The following is an 8270-nucleotide window of genomic DNA, read 5'->3' as shown; positions in this document are numbered from 1 at the left end:
ACAGAGAGGAAAAGTGAGAAATCAACCCCCCGGGCAGGGGCGCCATGCCACAATCCCTTCTCCTCCACTCTCCTCTTGGGACCTTGGCCACACACGCACATACACCCAGCATGAGTTTTAAGTCACCGGGACCAGGACTCCAGCCGCGGTCGACTACATGGGAGTCCAGTGACATAACCATTACGCCGTCTGCTGGTCCTCATCCACTTCTTTCAAAGTCCTTTCAGGGATGGTGTCTCCTGAAAGCTGGGGAGGTATCAAGGCCTCAGACTACCTCTGGAAGCCCCGGCCCCTGTCCCTAGAAGTCCCCACACTCTGCCTGTTTCTCCCGGTGATGGCCGAAGTCTAAAAATTCTAACATGGCTCCCTGGTTTGCACCCCTTGGTGCATACAGCCTGTGTAATCACTCTACAAGCACCCTGGGACCTACGAAAAGGTGGGGCAGCCCCTCCCTGGATCAAGTTACATTTTGTGGCCCAATGATAGGCTACTTCAGTTACACTGCTTGCACTTCCTTCACCACAGACTGAAGAGAGATTTTAAGGGAGTGTAGTTGAATCACGGAAAAGAACCCGGGCAACTCATAAACGTGTAGACAGAAATGACCAGGCTCTGCAAAAGTAACAATAACTGACAGTTTATTTCGAACACACGTGAGTGACCAGTGTGTTTTTCTGGGTGCTCAGATGCAGCTACTCTTTTATTCAGTTCTGAGAGTAGGAGACAGGCAAAATTGTGAAGCAGCGTACGGAGTCTTTTCAATAGCCCGGCCCCCAAAGCGGAACATCTGGAAGCGGGGGCTTGCAGGTTACAGGTGGGTCTAGAAATTCTTAGGTTAGGCATTAATTAAATATGCAAGTCTTTGTCTCATAGAGCCTTAGAGTCAGTAGAAAAGAATGCCTGAATTTAACCTGAACGGGGACAGTAAGGCCTTCCTGTTTCTCTGGTGACGCTATGCCAGGGTCAGGACATAGCAGGTGCCCACAATCACTAGACCAAAGCCGTCTGTTACAATAGGATTCATGTTTGTAGACGTGACTCCCCAGGCCCTTTGGAAAAATCTTAGAACAGGAAGAATAAGTACCAGCAGGTGGTGTGGTTAAGGCACTGGACTCTGTGGTTGACCATGGTTCAAGTCCCAAACCCTGCAGCTTGAAACTCATGACAGGTAGATGTGTATGTTTGCCAAAGATCCCAAGAGGAAAATAGAGAAGGGATTGCAGCATGGCCATACCCCTTGGGGTGATTTCTCAGTTTCAGTGTCTGTCTTCCCAGCTGGCACACCTGCCCTATAGCAAAAAATCTTTCAAAAAAAAAAAAAAAAGAATACGAAAAATAGTCAGTAATCTGTCCTCAAATATGACACGCTAGACCAGCCCTTAAAGGCGGTTTGCTCTCCTTTGGCTGACTGACCTTGCTTTACAGTTTAACGTGTAGCAAAAACCCTAATTGGATCTTTACTGAGTTGTCACAGGGTCTGAGCCTTGAGATCCCCGTCAGAGAGCAAATAAGACTAAGAAAACCAAGGACAGAGACATGCTGGCCTTGAGGGCGAGGAGACCACAGCTGTGAAGAGCAACTTTGGTGCCGAGTCTTCACAGGGTCACAGCTGGCTGCTGTGCCAGAACCGTCGCCCGACCCTCCCTTCCAGAGAAGCAGGGCTGGAACTCTCAGGTCTCCTTTTTTTTTTTTTTTTTTTTTGAGGGGTTTTTGCTATAGGGCACGTGCGCTCGCCAGACAGAGAGAGACAGAGACAGAAAGACAGAAAGCAAGAAATCACTCCCCCGGGGGGATGGTCACACCGCAATCCCTTCTCCTCCATTCTCCTCTCGGGATCCTGGGTACGCACACATGCCCGGCGTGAGTTTTAAGCCACCGGGTCCGGGACACAAACCACGGTCAACTACATGGGAATCCAGCGACATAGCCATTATGCTAACTGCTGGTTCCCTCTCATGTCTCCTTAACGCCCCTCGTTCTCACCTGAGACTCTGAAGATGGTCTTGGAACATTTTTTGTCAGCGTCTCCGGTCTCCAGCTTCCTGAATAAAGCTACCTTATCTTGCCAGCAACCCTAGTCCTTCAAGCGACAGATTACAGGAGGGTGATTCTCTGGAAGGCTTTGGAAAAGTAAGATTCCATGTTGTGGGGAACCCCATACCAGAACCTGAGGGCGCCCTCTAGAGGTCGGGATGACCTTATGACAGCCAGCTGACACTGGGGACTCCAGTCCTGGTACTGGTACTGCAAGGAGCTGAACTTCAATAGATAGAGCACAACCCCAGAAACAGCTTTTCTTAAATATATATAATATAAATTATACATTTTTTTTTAAAAAAAAACTTTTCTTTTTTTAATTTGCTATAGGACACATGCTCACCAGAGAAAGACAGAGAAAATGAGAAAGCAAGTCACCAGGTCTGGGACTCAAACCATGGACATCCATGTGGGAGTTCAGTGTCTAAACCACCACACCACCTGCTGCTCCCCTTCCCCCCAGGAATATCTTAATTTCTACAGAGGAAACCTTTAGTGGAGAACCCAGCTAAGCTGAGTCTTGACTCCTGCCTACAGAAGCTGCAAGATACTAAATGCATTGTTCGAAGCCACCGTTTTTGGTCACTTGTTTTTTTGCAACTGAAAATGCACTTCTCCACCGTCACCTCACTCTGGCCTTTTATGGGGGAAGAAAGGCCAGGCAACAAGTCACCACCCCCAGGACTGGGCCCTGCAGTACTTCCTGCCAGGGAGCTTGTTTTGGGGCCAGGAAATGCCCTTCCTTTTGCCTTCACACGTGTGCCCCTCTCCAGAGCCCCACATGTCCATGGGGTCCCACCTCCTGCCAGGGGCTCACAGTCACTGTCCCCAGTAAGGTTCACTCCCACACTGCAGAGATGTACCCCATTCCCTAGGGTCTTCACACCCGGTAGAAGTAACCTTGGAGTATAAGGCTTCTCAACCCAGAACTCCCTGCTCTTCCCACTGTGCTCTGTGGAATTTCACACACTTTTCAAGGCTAAGGAGACACTAGAAAGGGGGTGGGGAATTCCCTTGGGCCATCCATGGCCTTGTAGTTAAAGTGGCTGGATCCCACATGGCCAACTGCATGGTTGGAACCTCAGGCATGTGGCTTAAGAAACATGCTAGATGTATGTGCATGAGTGCCCAAAACCTCAACAGAAGGGAGAGTTGGAGGAGAAGGCATTGTCCCGTGACCTTTCTCCATGTGGGGTGCTTACTCTCTCTCTCTCTCTCTCTGTGCCAAGCACATTCATTTGCTGATAAAATTTAAAAAAAAAGAAAGAAAGAAGAAAGAAAAAGAAAGAGCAGAAAGAAGAGAAAGAAGAAAGAGAAAAAGAAAGAAGAAAGGAAGGGAGGAAGGAAGGAAGAAAGAAAAAGAGAGAAGAGGGAGCAACAGTTGGCATAATGGCTATGTTGCTGGACTCCCATGTAGTCAACTGCAGTTCGAGTCCTGAACCCGGTGGTTTAAACTCACTCCTGGTGCGTGTACGTGCTTGCCCAAGGTCCCAAGAGGAGAATGGAGGAGAAGAGATTGTTGTATGGCCATCTCCTCATTTCACTTTCTGTCTCTCTCTGTCTTTCTGGCAAGCACACGTGCCTTATAGCAAAAACCTCTCCAAAAAAAGAAAAAAGAAGAAGAAGAAAGGAAGGGAGGAAGGAAGAAAGAAAGAGAAAAAGAGAAAAAAAAGAAAGAGAAAGAAGAAAGGAAGGAAAAAAGAGAAAGAAGAAAGAGAAAAAGAAAGAAAGAAGGAAAAGAAAGAAAAAAAGGAAAGAAAGAAGAAAGAAAGAAAGAAAGAAAGAAAGAAAGAAAGAAAGAAAGAAAGAAAGAAAGAAAGAAAGAAAGAAAGAAAGAAAGAAAGAAAGAAAAGAAAAAAGAAAGGAAGAAAGAAAACAGAAAGAGAGAGAAAGAAAGAGAGATAAAGAAAGAAAGAGAGAAAGGGATCCTCCCCAAATCACACACCACAGTGTAAGCCTGACCCCATCATAGACTGAATGACCTACGGGGCCTTGACCAAGGGCCAGAGTGGAAGGGGTGAAGAAACACTTTTCCTGCCACCCTCCTCCGACCTCCTCTCCAGCACACCCTATCCTCTTTCACTTTCCAGTAGTGCTGGGAGGCTTTGAGAATCCCTGAGAATCTTCTCCCCATAGCTTTCCTTCCTGTGAGGCCTTCACGCAAGGGGAGGCCCTGAGCTAGTTAGGGGCAGGCAGAGTCACCCAGGCAGAAGGGCAGGCCACTGCTCTGCCTCCATCAGGGGATGCAATGGCTCCTTTCCTGAGACAGATGAGGCCAGACACGAGAATCAGAAAAAAGAAAAAGGGCGCTTCCTGGCAATCCCTTCTCTCACCGGTGCCCCCTCAGGAAAGCAGACAAAGGCTGTATGGTGGCGCCATGGTCACACGGTGCTCAGCAGGACTGGAGCACATGGGCAGGTCTCCCCGTGCACGGGTCTCCCCGAGCACTCCATGCAGGGCATGCGCGGGCCTCCTCCAGGCTGGTGCGGCTGCGGCAAACAGCAGCGTGAAGACCCTGCCAGAGGTACCTAAGTCTCTCTCATGGAAAAATAAATAAACTTTATATACTTACATGTGTGTGCATGCTTGCATGTAAGAACTTCTGAAAGTTTGCAGAAAATATCAAATTAAAGTATGAGTTCATTTTGGTACAAATTGAAATCTATGCATAATTTTTTCATTAATAGTTCATAGTTTTCCCATGAATTTTTTGAAGACCCCTCATATGATGCATTCATACACACATACACACGTACACACACACACACACACACGAGAGAGAAAGAGAGAGAGAGAGAGAAAGGAAGTTACTGATAAGTAGCAAGAGCCGAACACTAGCCAGCATCACGCCTCCACTGTAAGCCAAACGCTGACATATGGGCTAACTGTGGCTTGGGGTTTTACTTTTCCTTAGAGATAAGAAGAAATACTATGCCAGCAGGCAGAGTTCAAAGTCTGTGCATTCTTTCTGAGAAATGCTGAGAACGAGATGATGACGTTTTGATTTCTAAAGAGGTCAGCCCCGGTCCTGGCTCAAGTACTCGCTTCCCCTCACACTGCCTGTCTATAGGGATAACATGGGCTCATTGTGTGTGTTTGTTTTGTCATTTTTATTTTTTATTTTATTTATTTCAGTCTAAAGACTTTTATTGGCTTTATCTGCGATTCTAGAACTGAGCTACACTTTGGTCCATACAATGGAATGAATGTTCCTGTGAGCCGATTTTGTGCAGTTTGGGGTACATTTATGTTTTTCTTTCTGTCTTTTTTTTTCCCCCAGATGTTTGTTCCTCTCCTCCCAAAGCTGGAGCAGGGAATTGTCTTTTGTTTCCAGAGTCTTTCTGTCTGTCACTCCCAGAACTATATTCTCTGGTATCATAACGGAGTCCGTGAGAAGTGCGAGCACCAAGCCCTGTGTCCCCGGCTTCTTGCCAGTGTCCAAGCAATTTCTGAAAGGAGAACTAGGATGGCCTTTCTCTTCTACCCTGCTTACAAACAGAGACATGGCTTTTCCCCACATGATCTTATTATGGAAATGTTCATGGCCAGTCCTGTAGCCTAGTGGTTAAGGGAGTTGAATCCTATGTGGTTGATCGCAGTTTGAATCCCAACTCTGGTTACCTGATAAACATGCTGTGTGTGTGTGCGTGTGCGTGTGCGTGTGCGTGTGCACATGCCCCAAATCCCCACAGGATGCAGAAGTAGAGCAGAAGAGATTTGGGTGTGACCATACTCCATGTGGGTGGTTTTGCCCCCCACCTCTGCCCTCTCTCTGTCTCTCTCTGGCAAGTACATGTGTCCTCTGACAATTCTTTATTGAATTAAAGCATATTGGGTCAGCCAGTGGTGCACTGGTTAATATAACTGGATCCCACATGGACAACTGCATGGTTCAAGTCCCACAGGTGTGCATACCCAAAGTCCCCAAAGGAGAAGTGGAGAAGGGATTGTGGCATGGCCATTCCCCATGGCAGATGATTTCTCGCTTTCCCTCTTCCTCAATCTCTGCCCCTTTCCAGCAAGTGCACACATTCTTTACTGAATTATAATGATAATAATAATAATAATAGATATCAAAGACAAACTGGTTAATGAGTAATGTCAGTCTTTTTTAGTTTTTAAAATAGTTACAGTGAAGAAAATGTGTAATGCCCTGCAATCCTGCAACACTTTATTTTTTAAAATAGTTACAGTGAAGAAAATGTGTAATGCCCTGCAATCCTGCAACACTTATATTTAAAAAATTGATACAAGTTTTCTAAAATTTAATAGTGATTTTAACAATTTACTTCTCATTACAAAAAAAGAATGGTGAAGCCAATTTAAAAAAAAAAAAAAACTTTTTTTTTAAGTTTGCTATTGATCTCATGCACTTACCAGGGAGAGGCAGAGAGCGAGATAGAGAGAGAGAGTGAGGGAGACAGCACTGCTAATGGGGGCGGTCCTGCCACAGTTCCCTAACCAGCACACCACCTGGCTGGTTCCCAAAAGAAATTTTCATCAATCATAAATAATTAAAAATTAGAAAGTCAAAATAGAGATCAATCATGTGAAAGGAAAGATTACATTCTTTTTTTTTTTTTCTATAGAAAATGATATTTTCTGCTCCATGGCCTGGTGGTTAAGGCAGCCAAATCCCACATACCAACCACAAGGTTCAAATCCGGGACCCAGTGGCTTAAAAAACACACCAAACACCTGTGTGTAAATGCTTCAAGTCCTGAAAGGATGGACAGATGAAAGGGAAAAGATTGTAGCAGGACCATGCCCCATGGTCTTTCTCCACTCCCTCTCTCTCTGTCTCTTTGTCTTCCTCTGGAAAGGGAGCAGAAATGGTTTTGGAAGAAAGTATTATAAAGTTGTGTTAGGCAAGTAACTTAGAAGCATTATTGTTTTGCTAGAATTTTTTTTTCACTATGGAGTATGTGCATACACGTGTTGGGGAGAGAGAAAGAGAAGCACCCTCCATGGGCCTCTGTCACGCTGCAATGCTTTCCTTGAGTCCTCCAGCCTGCCAGCATCCTGGGCACGTGGACACTGGTCATTTTCAGGTTGACCGGACTGGGGGCTAGAACCACAGTTGGCACGTGGCTTTGAACTCTGCAGTGCAGCACAGATTGACTGTGCCACAGAAGTTGGGCCTACTTGGCTGGAGTTTTTGATGTGTATGTATTTGTCAGAATTTTATAATTTGTGATTTGGCATTTTTTCACTCTAAAAAGTGTTTGCTTTCATACTGAATTTTTGTAATTAATGTGTTATATTTCTTGAAGAAGTTCTCCAAACTGTGTACGTTTTTGATCCCAAACCTGGATTCTGATGGGTCCTGGACAGCTTATATGAGAGGAGGGGGACCACTCACCGGGTCGGCGTATGGAGAGTGATGTATGAGAAGGTAGGAGAGGGTGGGTCAGGTTGGGAGGGAAAATGAAACAGCCCAATGTCAGGAGAAAGATGGGGATGAGTGTTGGGATGAAGGGCGAAGTAGGGAAGACCTCAGACCTCTCAGACCAAGGAGTAAAATGGAGCATTGTTAATAATAAAACAATAATCATCATCATGAAAAATAAAACAATGAAGAAGTATGTACTCATTAACTGTTTAACTGAACACAAAGGCCCCTTCAGCTTTCAGTCATAGGTGCAGAACCAAAGCATTTTCTCCAATCTATTGGGTCGCTGGGAAACTCAGGATGCATTTTTGCATTAAAAAAAAAAAAGAGAGAGAGAGAGAGGGAACCAGCAGTTAGTGTAATGGCTATGTCGCTGGACTCCCATGTAGCCGACCTCGGTTCACATCCTGGACCCTGTGGCTTAAAACTCATGCTGGGCGCGTGTGCGTGCGTGCCCAAGATCCCGAGAGGAGAATGGAGGAGAAGGGATTGTGGCGTGACCATCCCCCCCCTGGGGGGTGATTTCTCGCTTTCTGTCTCTATGTCTCTCTCTCTGTCTGTCTGGCGAGCGCATGCGCCCTATAGTGAAAAACCTCTCCAAAAAAAAAAAAAAGAGAGAGAGAGAAATACACATAATTTTTCTGATGACCCAACAGGTCTGCTAAATCAGCTTCCTCTTTGACTTTCTGGTAGAAACCACACCCAGACATCCTCATCCATAATTTGAGCTTCTTAAAAGGGGAGAAATAACTTAAAAACAGATAGGCAGCAATTCAAGACTGGCATCCTTCCAGTGTTATGTCATTTCCCTCCATTTTTACGGTTCTCTCTCCAGCATGTA

Source organism: Tupaia chinensis, unplaced genomic scaffold (genome assembly GCF_000334495.1).
Source record: "Tupaia chinensis unplaced genomic scaffold, TupChi_1.0 Scaffold000001_1, whole genome shotgun sequence".
In the NCBI taxonomy this organism is placed as follows: Eukaryota; Metazoa; Chordata; class Mammalia; order Scandentia; family Tupaiidae; genus Tupaia; species Tupaia belangeri.
Note: the sequence above shows the minus strand (reverse complement) of the source record.